Source organism: Bos mutus, chromosome 12 (genome assembly GCF_027580195.1).
Source record: "Bos mutus isolate GX-2022 chromosome 12, NWIPB_WYAK_1.1, whole genome shotgun sequence".
Classification (NCBI taxonomy): Eukaryota; Metazoa; Chordata; class Mammalia; order Artiodactyla; family Bovidae; genus Bos; species Bos mutus.
Window position 1 is genome coordinate 36,148,702 of NC_091628.1, and position 12,708 is coordinate 36,161,409.

A 12,708-nucleotide genomic window follows, 5' to 3' on the forward strand; every position below is an offset into this window, starting at 1 on the left:
CATCCATTCTTTTTTAATCTGTAGGTTTTCTTTCTTTTTCTTTTTTTCCATTGTTTCCTTACTGTTTTTATTTTTAAAGAAACAGCCCGTCATAAAGAATATTTCACATCCTGGATCTTGTTGATTATATCCTGGCAGTGATGTTCAACAAGTTTTTTTATGCCTGAGTTTCTTACAAACTGGAAGTTAGTTTTAGAGACTTTATCTGACTCAGGTTTTTGTTTTAGGGAGACAAAATGGTAGGGCAAAAAAGGATACTTCAAATGTGTTATAACCCACAGGTTCTAAATAACAGAGTCTTGTTCTTCACCTTAGATGAATGCCAGCTTAACAACTGACTCTAAAAAAATACTTACCAATATTTTTTTCTCTGTTTTAAAGCCATGATTCTAAAGTTTCTGAGGCTAAATGTAGTAATTCAAATCACCGGGGCCTTTTTTTTCTGACTGTCTCTGTCCCTGAAAAATTTTAAAGCTTTTTAAATTAAAATGAATACAGCAAAGTAAATCCTAAGTAGAATAATAATCAAGAACTTTTTATTTTGCCTTCCATCAAGTAAATATCCTTTGAATGAAAATTACATTTTTATTTAAATTCCCTTAGAAAATTTTTTGTTATTTATAATCACACTAAAAGTTAATAGATTTTTAAATCCCATTAGCAAATTAGTTGAGTAAGTTTTCTGAGCATTGGGTTTTTTTTTTTAGTAATTTCTAGCTTTATTGCAATTCTCTTTTCTTCTTGGATACATAATACTTACATAGTGACATTTTAAAATTGTGGTCTTCTTTTTCACTGTTAAATTTTAATATAAATTTGTTGGATTTATCAATGTGAGAATATTTTACAGTGGTAAAAGAATGTGGAATTTAAAAATGTTCCCAAATGTGTATATTTTGAAAAGTAGTAAAGTGTTTTAATCTTAAAATATAGAAAAGTACATGTGATACATTTTTTAGAGAAATTTTATTTCATTCCATTGATGACTAGGAAATTCTTCCTAGTTCTTCTGTGTACCTCAGTATATCAGTTTCTAAAGTGCTTGTCTATAGTTAAACCGGTGGGATTAGCTTTCTTAAAATTTTTCTGGCATAAACTTTATGTCCTTGGAGCAACTATGTAGCTGTGTCTAATGATTTAAGTCATTAAGGGACCAGAAGGAAATGATTACTATGTTCTGTTAAACTTAAGTTGGCTACATTGAAAGCTTGATTACAAACTCTGATTCTTTGAAATTTCACAGTTTTTAAAAACCTACATCAATATTTTTTAATATGTCCAAGTGGTAGGCATAATTAATGAAGGACAGATAGTTTTCACTTTTAATGCAAAAACTATTTAGAAATCTTGCTACAGTTTAAAATTGAAATTCTGCAAATACTTAAAACATTGGAATGTTTCAAATTCATTTTAATGGTGGGTAAGATGTAATAGCCAGGGAACTTTGAGAATAAATAAATTAGATATTTAAAAGTATGGCAGGTTTAGTGGAATTTCAGAAGTAGCTCATTTATTATTTGATACGATTATGCTGTCAGAAAAGTTAGATGATTAAATATTTTAACACAGAGTTTTAAATAGTTACCAAAAGAATGTTTTACATATTTGAAGCATCATAGGATTAATTTGGGTGGAGTAGAGGTCTGCAAAGGAAGCCTAGAACCTCCACCCATTTTTGTACCACCCTACTGCAGAGCTGAGAATGGTGTTTACATTTTTAAAGTGTTGATAGATAAGGAAAAAAAAGACTACTAAACAGTATTTGTGACCATTAAAACCTAAAAGACTTACTCTTTGACTCTTTACAGAAAAAGTTTACTGAACAGTGGGCTGGAATTGGTGATTTTTTTCTTTTTAATTAATAGTCATGTTAGGCCCCAAAGTTAGTATGTTCTTAATTTTTTTTGGAAAGGAATCATTTAAAATAGTATGTAGCAATGATATTTAATATGTAGGGGAAAATACAGTCTTCATTCTATTTTTAGTTTTTTCTGAGATAAGAAACTATGAATAGATAAATTTTTCATCATTTTGGTCTCAGTTTTATTTGGTTCCTAGCTTCATAATGCTTGTTAGTATAAACTAATCAGGCTAATCAGGCACTAAAGAAATATTAACAAAAGCTCTTTACTGGTCTTAAGTGGTTTGTGTTAATAGTAAAACATCGAGGCCATTGTTGCATCATTTATTCTTCATTTACTTTCAAAACTGTCTCTGGAAAAATTTGTTGAACAATTTTAATGTTTGTTTTTGTTTTTAAAAGCTTTGAAATTAGGCCCTCTTATGTGCTTCTCTTATTTCCCTGTTCAGTGTAAAGGGAGGAATCACATGGTAAGTGTTCAGCTTGCCTGAGTAATAAAAGTCATGTAGGTTTACTTGGTTTGTTTTAAGATGCCACCTCTCACTTCTTTCTAATATTCCTATTAGGAATATTCCAACACAACAAACAGTAGCTGCTTCGGAGTATAAAATAAATACTTATTTTGTCTTGAATAGTATATATTTTTTAATGTAGCAAAAGACCTATTATGTTTGATCATGTTTTTCTTTGTTAGCTTTCAAATTGATCATAATATTATAACATGCATAGGAATATATTTTTAAGAGTTTCAAGAATATGCCAACTCTTCGTCAATTAGAAGCTGTCATTTTAATTTCATACCTTATTTCTCCTTAGAGGAAGTCATGTTCTTTGATAATACATTTGTAATTATAAATTAAACATGTTATTTTTCACTCCTGCAATATAATATTTTTTTGACTCCTGTAACACTGTATATATTTTTATGCCGTTCCTTAATTTCATTTAGGTTTGTTTTTACTACAGTATAATGGGACCATTTTCTAGACAGACCAATTTCTAGGTTGAAATTTTCTACTTATCACAATTTTACAGCTTTGAACACAGAAGTTATTCAGTTAACATTAAGAATTTGTGAATCTGTATGATTGTTTTTTTTTTTTTTTAATTGGGTTGTTTTGCTGCTTGTAGATTCAGTAGTTTAAAATTTAAGTACTGCTATGTATGTACCAGTCTTTATTTGTGGATATAGCTTGGATTGGAGTAAAGAGGAAATTTTAATTAGAATATTTTAAAAATGCAGTTTCTTGGAGTAATTCTTGGAAAAATGACGATGTCATAAAACATGTAAATATCTTTCTGGCTTTAGTAGTGGTATCATGTAATTATAAAATACTTCGACTTGGAGAATTGGATCAGTGCTTAGATCGGATGCTGCTGCTGCTAAGTCACTTCAGTCATGTCTGACTCCGTGCGACCCCATAGACGGCAGCCCACCAGGCTCCCCCATCCCTGGGATTCTCCAGGCAAGAACACTGGAGTGGGTTGCCATTTCCTTCTCCAATGCATGAAAGTGAAAAGTGAAAGTGAAGCTGCTCAATCGTGCCGACTCTTAGCCACCCCATGGACTGCAGCCTACCAGGCTCCTCCTCCCATGGGATTTTCCAGGCAAGAGTACTGGAGTGGGGTGCCATTGCCTTCTCTGAGATTGGATGCTACTTTGTTTTAAAACTTAAGTAGTTTCTTTGGCTGGCATGGTCAATATTAATGTTTGGGTTTTAGTAAAGAAAAGAATAGCGCTTCATATCTTTTTCATATATATATATATGTAATTTTTATTCCTTTTTGAGTAGGTAGGAATAGCCCTGGAGAATTGAACATATGCATAAAAACCTGAATGTTTATTACATGCCAAGGCAGTAATTTGACCCTCGTTCCTTAGTCAGAGGTGTCCATTGTAGCTCTTGGGATTGGACAGCAAGGCCACAAGCAGTGAGGGGATGCAGCCCAGCTAAGAGAGAGAGGCCTCTTCTTGGTAGTATTTCTGATCATGCATAGTAAGGAATCAGGGAGCTTTTAAAAAAGGTGGGTGCTCAGGTCTCCATCCTACTCACTGATTCATTTTGTGCTTTTAGTAGATTCTGATGGATTATCCATTGGTAGCATACTGGTTGAAAATACAGTAATTTTCAACCTTTGCAGCATTTCTGTGGAACTTAGAAAAGTGCCTGAGATATAGTCCAATGGGACTGGGTTGCATGGAATCAGCATTTTAAAAAGCTCTTTGGGTTACTTATTTTCATTAGCGAAGGTCAGAAACCACTGGCCAGATGTTGAAATGAGACATATATTGAGATGAATATAGTGATACTACTTGAATTTTTTATGGAACCTGGGGACTTTGGGTGAAGTGAGAACTTAGGTTCATTCTGCATGGGAAATAGGGCTCACCTAGTTAACAGTACAAATGGCACAGCCTTCTGTGTGAATTGTGCTCTGTAGGTTTTTGGTGTGGCAACTTTTTGTTGGACTTTCATCCTTTATATGGAAGGGAGTATTGTCTCAAATGATACATTAATTTTTTGTTTTTAAAATATTTCATTTGACTGGGGGTCTGCAGACTAGGGTAAGTCAGGCCACATCTGAGTGCTGCCTGTTTATGGGAATGCAGTCATGTTTATGTTTTGCTTATGGCTGCTTTGCCCCAGAATGGCAGCATTGACTAGTGGTGACATAACTCTGATGTTGTGTCAAGACTGTATGGTCAGCAGAGCCTGAAATACTATCCAGTCCTTTCCCAAAAAAGTTTGCTGACCTGTGATCTCTGGCCAGTTTGAAAGTTGTGAGAGGGTAACAGGCAGGAAGGCCAGGGGTCTCCAAATGGAGGAAATAGCCTGCAAGTGTCGTTTTTTCTCTCTCTCTTAAGCAGCAGGAAGAAACAAACTACAAGTGTTAGATTTTTTTTCCCTTCTCTATACAGATTTAAAAAGAGGTTTCTTTTAAAATTCTGTGTTGCCATGACGACACCTGGTTCCACCTGAACTTAACTTTTCTTGAACCTTAATGGAAATGTTTTTCTTAAGCTAGACTCTGTCTTCAAGTTGGTTCTGCCTAAGACTCAGAACTGACTTGACAAACCAGTATGGTTTACTCATGCAAATGTTCTCTTAAGCTATGTTCATGAGACTAGTATTTGCTTGGAAACCTGCCCTTCTTAAAGATTCATGTCAATAGTTTTGTGGCCCAGGACAACTCACCTTGTGCCAATGTCATCCCAAAATGCATGTTTTGGGTGAGGGGCCTGATGCCAGTCTCTGAGTTTTGAGACATTTCCTTTCTCTAACATCCTGTTAGTAGCTATATAACATCCGGCTAAAGACTGGTGGGGGGGGGGTCCTCTTTCTGCCTGCTTCTGATGTCTATGTCAGAAGCTGTCTCTATCTTTTTTATACTTTAACAAAACCTTATCACACAAACTCTCTGAGCGATCAACCTCGTCACTGGCCCCTCCTCTCCTCCTGAGGCTGAGAATCCTGACGTCTTCCACCGCTCAGCAACAACCTTTCATTTAGGGGAGGGAATCTATAAAAAATGCCCCATGTTAACGAAACTCATAAAGAATTTGTAATTTAAGATGTAATTTTATTAATTTGTTTTTTTTTTTTTCCAGTGTTTTTAGAAGGCCTATTGAGCAGAATGCCTCATATCCTAGAACCTTGATTCTTGGTTCTGAAGAATCCAGATTAGTGTCCTGAATGTTCATTGGTAGTCATGGTTATAAGTCAGAGCAGAAGTTATGGGAAGAGCCGATACAGCGTCACAGCCACATTGCTGATGTCTTGGAGTGGTCAAGTCTCTTTTTTTCAGTCAGTTGAGGCAAATCCTTTGATCCGGATTGCCACATTTGGCCTTTGTTTAATTTTATTCCAGTCCCTTCCTGCTTCTTGTGTGGCTATTGTTTCTCTTTATCATTATCACTTGATTTAATTATAACCTCCCCTCTCCCCCAAACAGTCCCCCGTTTTCCCTGTATAAAACTCAACAGCAATTCTAGCCAGTAATAAAGTTTCATTAATAGGTGCTGGCAGAGCCAACTTGTCACTTAGTAATGAGTAGGTCCAAATACATTTTCTTAAATGGCTTTTGAGTTTTTGAGAGAAGCTGCCAAAATTTGGTGGTTTTCTCATGGCTATTACTTCTCTTTTTTTCAGTAAATTATTTAGTTCTAACAAGTGATTTGGTTGTATTGCAGTAGAAAATTGCATTATTTTGGAAGGGTTAAGTAACTGACACATTTCATAGGATGACACTTTTCATCATCCTATGGAAATAAGAGTTATTTGATGTAGGGTTTGGTGTCAGATTTAGGTGTGGGAAGGTCATTGCCGATTGCTGGTATAATGGAAGCCCACTTCTGATGGTTTGGGCCTGATGGTGAAAATTAAAATGGATAATAGGTTTGTCACAGTGGTCTTTCATAGGATGCACTAGTTGTGACCATTTTTTGTTGTTAATATGGTTTCATTTATTTACTAAAATAATTTAATTGATTTATTACAGTGATCGAAGAATTTTTCTGAATATTTTAGGATGGTACATAGACTTTATAATCAAATAAAAGCAAACATAACATTTTTATAATGTTAGCTAACATAGAATCTAGATGATCTTTAGAATTTTAATGATTTGTGTAATTTGGGTTGAAGATATAATACCATTTTAACCAGCTGTTAACTCTTTGATCATGTCTCAAAAGGATTTATTTATTTATTTTAATAATACCTAATTATTTGTAGGGAAAACTTTAAGTTTTTATCCAGACTAGGACAAGTGAATATGATACTAGGTAAAATTTTCTCTTTTTTTTTTTTAAATAGCAGGTATACAATAAGCCATCTTCGGCAAATCAAGTTGTGTTTGTGGTCACCCTTGTTCCCTTGTTATGATTATGAACAGCGTTTTCCCCCCTCTGTTTTATCATTCGTATTTTGAAATCTTTTGAATGAATCCAGATGGAAGTGGTTTGATTCTTTACTTCATCTACATTCTACACTTCACTTCATCAGAGAATAGTTTGTTAGACTTAATTATCTCTGTGTCATATTAGATGACTTCTTTGACCTTACCTTCCATTATAGTCTCAAAGAGGCTTATTTTCCACAGAAACTACCATATCCCTTTTTCCCTCATGGAGAATGTGTGTGCTCAGCACATATATAATCTCTGACTATTCACCCCAGCTGTGATCCTGGATCATTTTTAATATGATTTTTAGTACTTATATTGCCTTCTAATTATTTTCTGACATTTTTGTTCAATAGTTGACCTCTCGAGTTTTTTGCGGTCGTTTTGTACTTGTTATAGTTACTTAAATGTAAACTGTGAGGGTTAAATAGTTGTCCTTCAGACTACAGCAAGCAGCTCAATCACATGGTTTTGAGTGTTCTTTAAGAGCCACCAAACCTCAGTATTTTTTATTGAATACTCAAGTCTCAGATGTTCATCATCAGTAGTTTTGAAACATAGGTGGCATTGAGACGTAGCTGTTGATGTATTTTTGTAGTGTTCATAATGGTATCACATAGTGAAGAGTAAAATAGCCATTTTCTATGCTTAGTTTTCACACATATAACTTTTTAGTAGGCGCATTCCACTTGAATATCCCTTCAAGATTGTTAGACTTACAGGAAGACTGAAGATTTCCTTTAGTAAGGAAATTTTGTTCACTGTTTTTCCTGTGTTTATAATAGTCCTGAGCTTTGTAGAGGATACAGAAAGAAATCAAGCCTAGGGTCACACACATCTTTGAGGATTTTAGAATATTTTAGGTACACAGGACCTATGTAGAGTAGGTTAAGAGACACAGCTAAAAAAAGTTCTGAAAGTTTAGAGAAATTTGCCTTCTTGAGAGAGTGTGTAGTCTCTGCACTGTTGAGGGGCTATATTGGGTGTATTTTAAAAGCTAATGTCATTGATTTATTATTCTGCTGTGTTGTAGGTATATTTGAAATGGTAAGTTCTTCTCATCTTACTTGGTTCAGAATGGTAAGCACTTTAGCTAATGTTTATCTTTTTAAGAGAGGCTGGAGAAGAGAGCTTACTTGTATTTGCCAATACAAGTGAACTAGAGTGAACACAGATTTTGAAATGTCCACTATGTGCAGTGTAAATAATAGGAATTTTGTTCAATTATTAAGTAGCTTGAAATCATAACAAAACATTTTATGAAGGCATAAAAACTTGTTACTTCTCCCTTGTGACTTCTTATAACATTTAGAACCTCTTACAGGAGTTATCCTATGAGATAGCTATGTAAAAAAAATTTTTTTAAGGCCAATCAGTATTTTGTATATTCTGTACTTCGTATTGAAGCTTTGTAGTATCACCTGAAATGTCAGAATTTTTTACCAGATCAAATGAGATAAATGTGAATGTCAGTATCCCTGTGTAATTACTAACTACTAGTGGTAGAGAGATCCAACCAGTCCATCCTAAAGGAGATCAGTCCTGGGTGTTCATTGGAAGGACTGATGCTGAAGCTGAAACTCCAGTACTTTGGCCACCTCATGCGAAGAGTTGACTCACTGGAAAAGACCCTGATGCTGGGAGGGATTTGGGGGGGCAGGAGGTGAAAGGGACGACAGAGGATAAGATGGCTGGATGGCATCACCAACTCGATGGAGTTTGGGCAAACTCTGAGAGTTGGTGATGGACAGGGAGGCCTGGTGTGCTGCAATTCATGGGGTCACAAAGAGTCGGACACGACTGAGCGACTGAACTGAACTGAGTGGTAGGGAGCAGGAACCTTGAGTTTATAAGCATGCTCTGCTGGTGAAATGGACTTCTGTTTAGAATTCCAAGTTCTTGAACGTATATGGGTAAGTTTGCCTAGTTGTCTTGTGATACCCTCCACTACATTGTACAACCACATTTCAAATCCTGTCTTTTTGGTTATAAATTTGTATAGTGATTCTACAAGTAGTGATTCTCAAGATGTAACATCTTAATTTGGTGTGCTGTTACTTTCCCTAAATCTTGCTTTTAAACAAAATTAAATGCTTGTATAGTAGTTTCTCTTATAAATGTAAATTTTAAGTAACTTCTTGAATTGTATTTAGGTATTATTTAAGTACTTTAAAATATTACTGTATATTGAGTTTCTTGCTTTGAGTTAACTACTTAGAAACTAGTTTGTCAAGATTTTAATCTTCTGGTAGACTACTAAGATAACTTGTTTTATGTCTAGTATCACAAATAGAAAAAGTTATTCTCATCTACTAAATACATAATTCTTCATACATTGAAACACTTATGCTTTATTATTAGCTTTCTTCTGTTGGTGAGACCGACTTGAAATCGCTTCTCTTGCAGCTGATATTTGGTCTTCTGTTTCGTCTTTCATCCTTTGATCTGGCCAGTCATGATAATTGTTTTGATTTTGATATGGAAGTGTACTGGGTAAGAAGTTATAGGTAAAGAAATGCAAACCAGTCACCTGTATTATATGTACATTGGTAAGATACAATTAAAAGTATTATGTATGTGTTGTAGTTGATATCCAGATTGCTGATTTCTTTAAGCATTTGAGATAAAATAACTAAATTTGAGGAATAATTATATACCCCTAATTAATTTCAATTCTTTAAAGCAGCTTTTCAAATGGAATTTTCCATGACAGTTGAAAAGAGTGATCTTGAAAATGTCCCTTAGATATACAGATTAGAAATAAAATTCTCCTCTCAATAAAAATTTATTTAAAAATTAATTTGTTTAAAATATTTATTCCCTTCTATCTCTTGATGGGTATGGCTAGATTATATGTAGTTACACTTAATTCATTTTCAATTAGAGTCATCCTATGTATTAACAAGTAGCAATTAAGTTTGCTACTTAGTTGAATTTGACAGTGACTTCCAAACATTATGTCTACTAAGTTACCTGAACCAGGCTTTAGAAATGGACTGTTGAGTGAATGTAGTTTAAGAGGCACATGTGTTTGGGTTAATGAATACAGTAAGGTAAGAATAAAATCCCCTACTTGTATTTGGGGTTCCTTCTGTTTCTGATTCAGTATTTAACAAGTTCATGACTAAAACTTGATGTAAGTTAAGATAAAATTTATTCAAAGAGAAACAGTTAAAGTTTTAAAAAAGTAAACTTATTTTTTTAGATAAAAAATATGTTCCCTTCACCCCACATGCCTACAGACTCCTCACTGTCAGATTCCCTTACATTAGATCCCTGCAGCACACGGAGATCTCTTTCTCTACTTGTTACAGCAGGTGAACCTTCACTAACACATTCTTATCACCAAAAGTTCATAGTTTATATGTGTTGCAGCACATTCTTGGGTTTTGACAAATGTGTGATGACACATACCCACACAGAATAATTAATTTCATTGCCCTTAAACATCCTTTGTGCTCCACCTAGTATTTCTCCCTCCTCATAATTCCTGGCAACCACTGATCCCCTTCTTGTGTCCATATTTTTGCCTTTTTCAGCATGTCACATAGTTGGAATGAAGAGTCTTTTCATTTTGGCTTTTTAGTAATCCACATTTAAGTAGGTTCCTCCTCTGTTTTTTCATGGCTTGATAGCTCATTTCTTTTTAACACTGAATAATAATCCGTTACCCAGATGTACCACAGTTTATCCAGTCACCAAATGAAGGACATCTTGTTTGGCAGTTAGGAATAATACGGTTATACGTATTTGTATGCAGGTTTTTGTGTGGACATAGGTTTTTGATACTTTTGGGTAAATAATGAGTATGATTGCTGGATCATATGTCAAGAGGAGGCTTAGTTTTGTTAAAAAAAAAAAAACACACACACACACACACACCAAAAACCTGTTAAAATTGTCTTCTAAAGTGGACATACTGTTTTGCATTCCCACCAGCAAAGAATGAGAATTCCTGTTTCTCCACGACCTCACCTGCATTTCCTGTTGTCACTGTTAAGGATTTTGGATATTCTGATAGATGTGTTCTGATAACTGTTTCTTTGTGGTTCCCTAATGAAGTGTGAATTAATGGTTCACTCTGGCAGTCATAAACTGAGGAATGTTTCCTCCATACTCATGGGTGTAGATACTTTGGAATGCATGCATTCGAATTGAACAGAAAACATACTGTATAGTTTATATTTTAATAGTTGTCTTATGTTAAAATATTTTCCCCCCTCCCCATATAGCAGTGAATGATATAAATGTCTTGGAAAACGCTGTTTTTTATTACTTGAATTTAGAGTGTTAAGTCTTCCATGCCTTTCTCTGTTGGTTATGTTGGAAGGTTTGCATGCTGTTATTTGAGTTCTATTAATAGGAACATTTCTTATTTCCTATTTTAGTTTATCAGAAGATTACTTTCTTGATGCACATCTTTTAATAACGCTTTTTAAATGAGTGGATAATTTCTTGGCAAAGTGGCCTACCTTTTTTTGTGATTTTATTTTTCTTTATACCTGTTTTTTAAAAAATATTTTACGTAATTGATTTCTGTTGCTTTCTTGTTTATAAATATGTTTATTCCCTAATATTTCTAGATGCTGACAGTTTGTCTTCTCTAATGAAAGTCTGACTCTCTAACAGTCTAGTTATTCTTGTTATGTAAACTTCTCTAGTGAAAAGATACATTTCCACGTGCTACAAGAATTTATTTTTAGGAAAAACTCTAGGAATATTTAATGATGGGTTGAATATTGCTACTTGCCAGAACTTATACATTTCTCTAGAGTTTTATTTCAGGATTTTTAGCATTTTCTTTATTAAGACATGGAACTGAAACAGCACATCGTGATCCTTAGATATTTCTTTAGAGATATACCCGAGAAAGGACTTGATGGATTAAAGGAGAAGGATAGTAGCTGTTGGGACTATATTCACTCAGACGAGTACTTAGATTGATCATTGTGTTGGGTGAACACACCATATCATTGCTTGCAGAATGTTATTCCAGCTGGTAATTAGGTAAAGTCAGTTTTTGTTTAGTTTACTGTTTCCTAAACCCTAGGCATTCATATACATATTTTAGCACATTAAGTATTAAGGAAAAAAGTCAATATTCTCCATAAAATAATGTCTAGTTCTACATTAAGGTATATTGGTTTAGTTAATTTACATTAGGGCAAATTTTCTGCTACTTTACTTTTTCATGAGTAAATACTGACAGGAACTTACAAGCAGTGGTCCTTAAGCTTTTTGGTTTCAAACCTTTTTTAAAAGCTATTAAAAATTATTGAGGACCCCAAAAAGGTTTTAATTACACTATATCAATGCTATATTAAAAATTTAAAGAGACATTTAAAAGAAAATGTGTTGTAGTGGAAAGAGGGACCTTATTTTACAGTTTTTGCAAATTTCTCTAGTGCTCGACTTTGTGTAGTGGAAGAGTGGTATTGTTTTACTCCTTTGTGAATTTCTTTAATTTTGGGCTTTATAAGAAAATAGCTGGCTTCCCATATTTGCTTTTGCATTCCACCTATTGCAAACTGCTCTTTTGGTCAAAGAGCATGAAGGAAACCTGGTTTCACATGGATAAGTAAATGGAGACAAGTATATATATTTTAACCTTTTCAGATAATTGAAATATTCTTGTTTGATATTGCAGTGAAACTTGACAAGCAGTAGTTTCTTAAAAGTACTCTTTTGCATTAGAATCCATTCGTCTACCTTATCTTTGAGTGGATTGTTTTCCTGTGCATGAGTTTGTAATGTACCAAACAGAAAAATAGTGATCCCTTGAGTTTCACCTACTATCTAAATGTTAATGTATTTTGTTATACAAAATTAAAACAAGTCACATTTCTTAATACCATCCACTTATAAGAAATTACACAGGTCAGTAATCTGCTTGTCTGTCAAATGCTGTCTCAAGTAATAATCTTGCTCCAAGAAAATGTCTT

At 34.1% G+C, this 12,708-nt stretch overlaps 1 protein-coding gene across 1 annotated transcript in view; it reads left to right on the plus strand.

Moving 5' to 3' along the window:
• PSPC1 (paraspeckle component 1) overlaps nt 1–12,708 on the plus strand; it is a 79,665-nt gene that overhangs the window by 29,649 nt on the left and 37,308 nt on the right. The gene's annotated exons all lie outside the window — the stretch shown is intronic.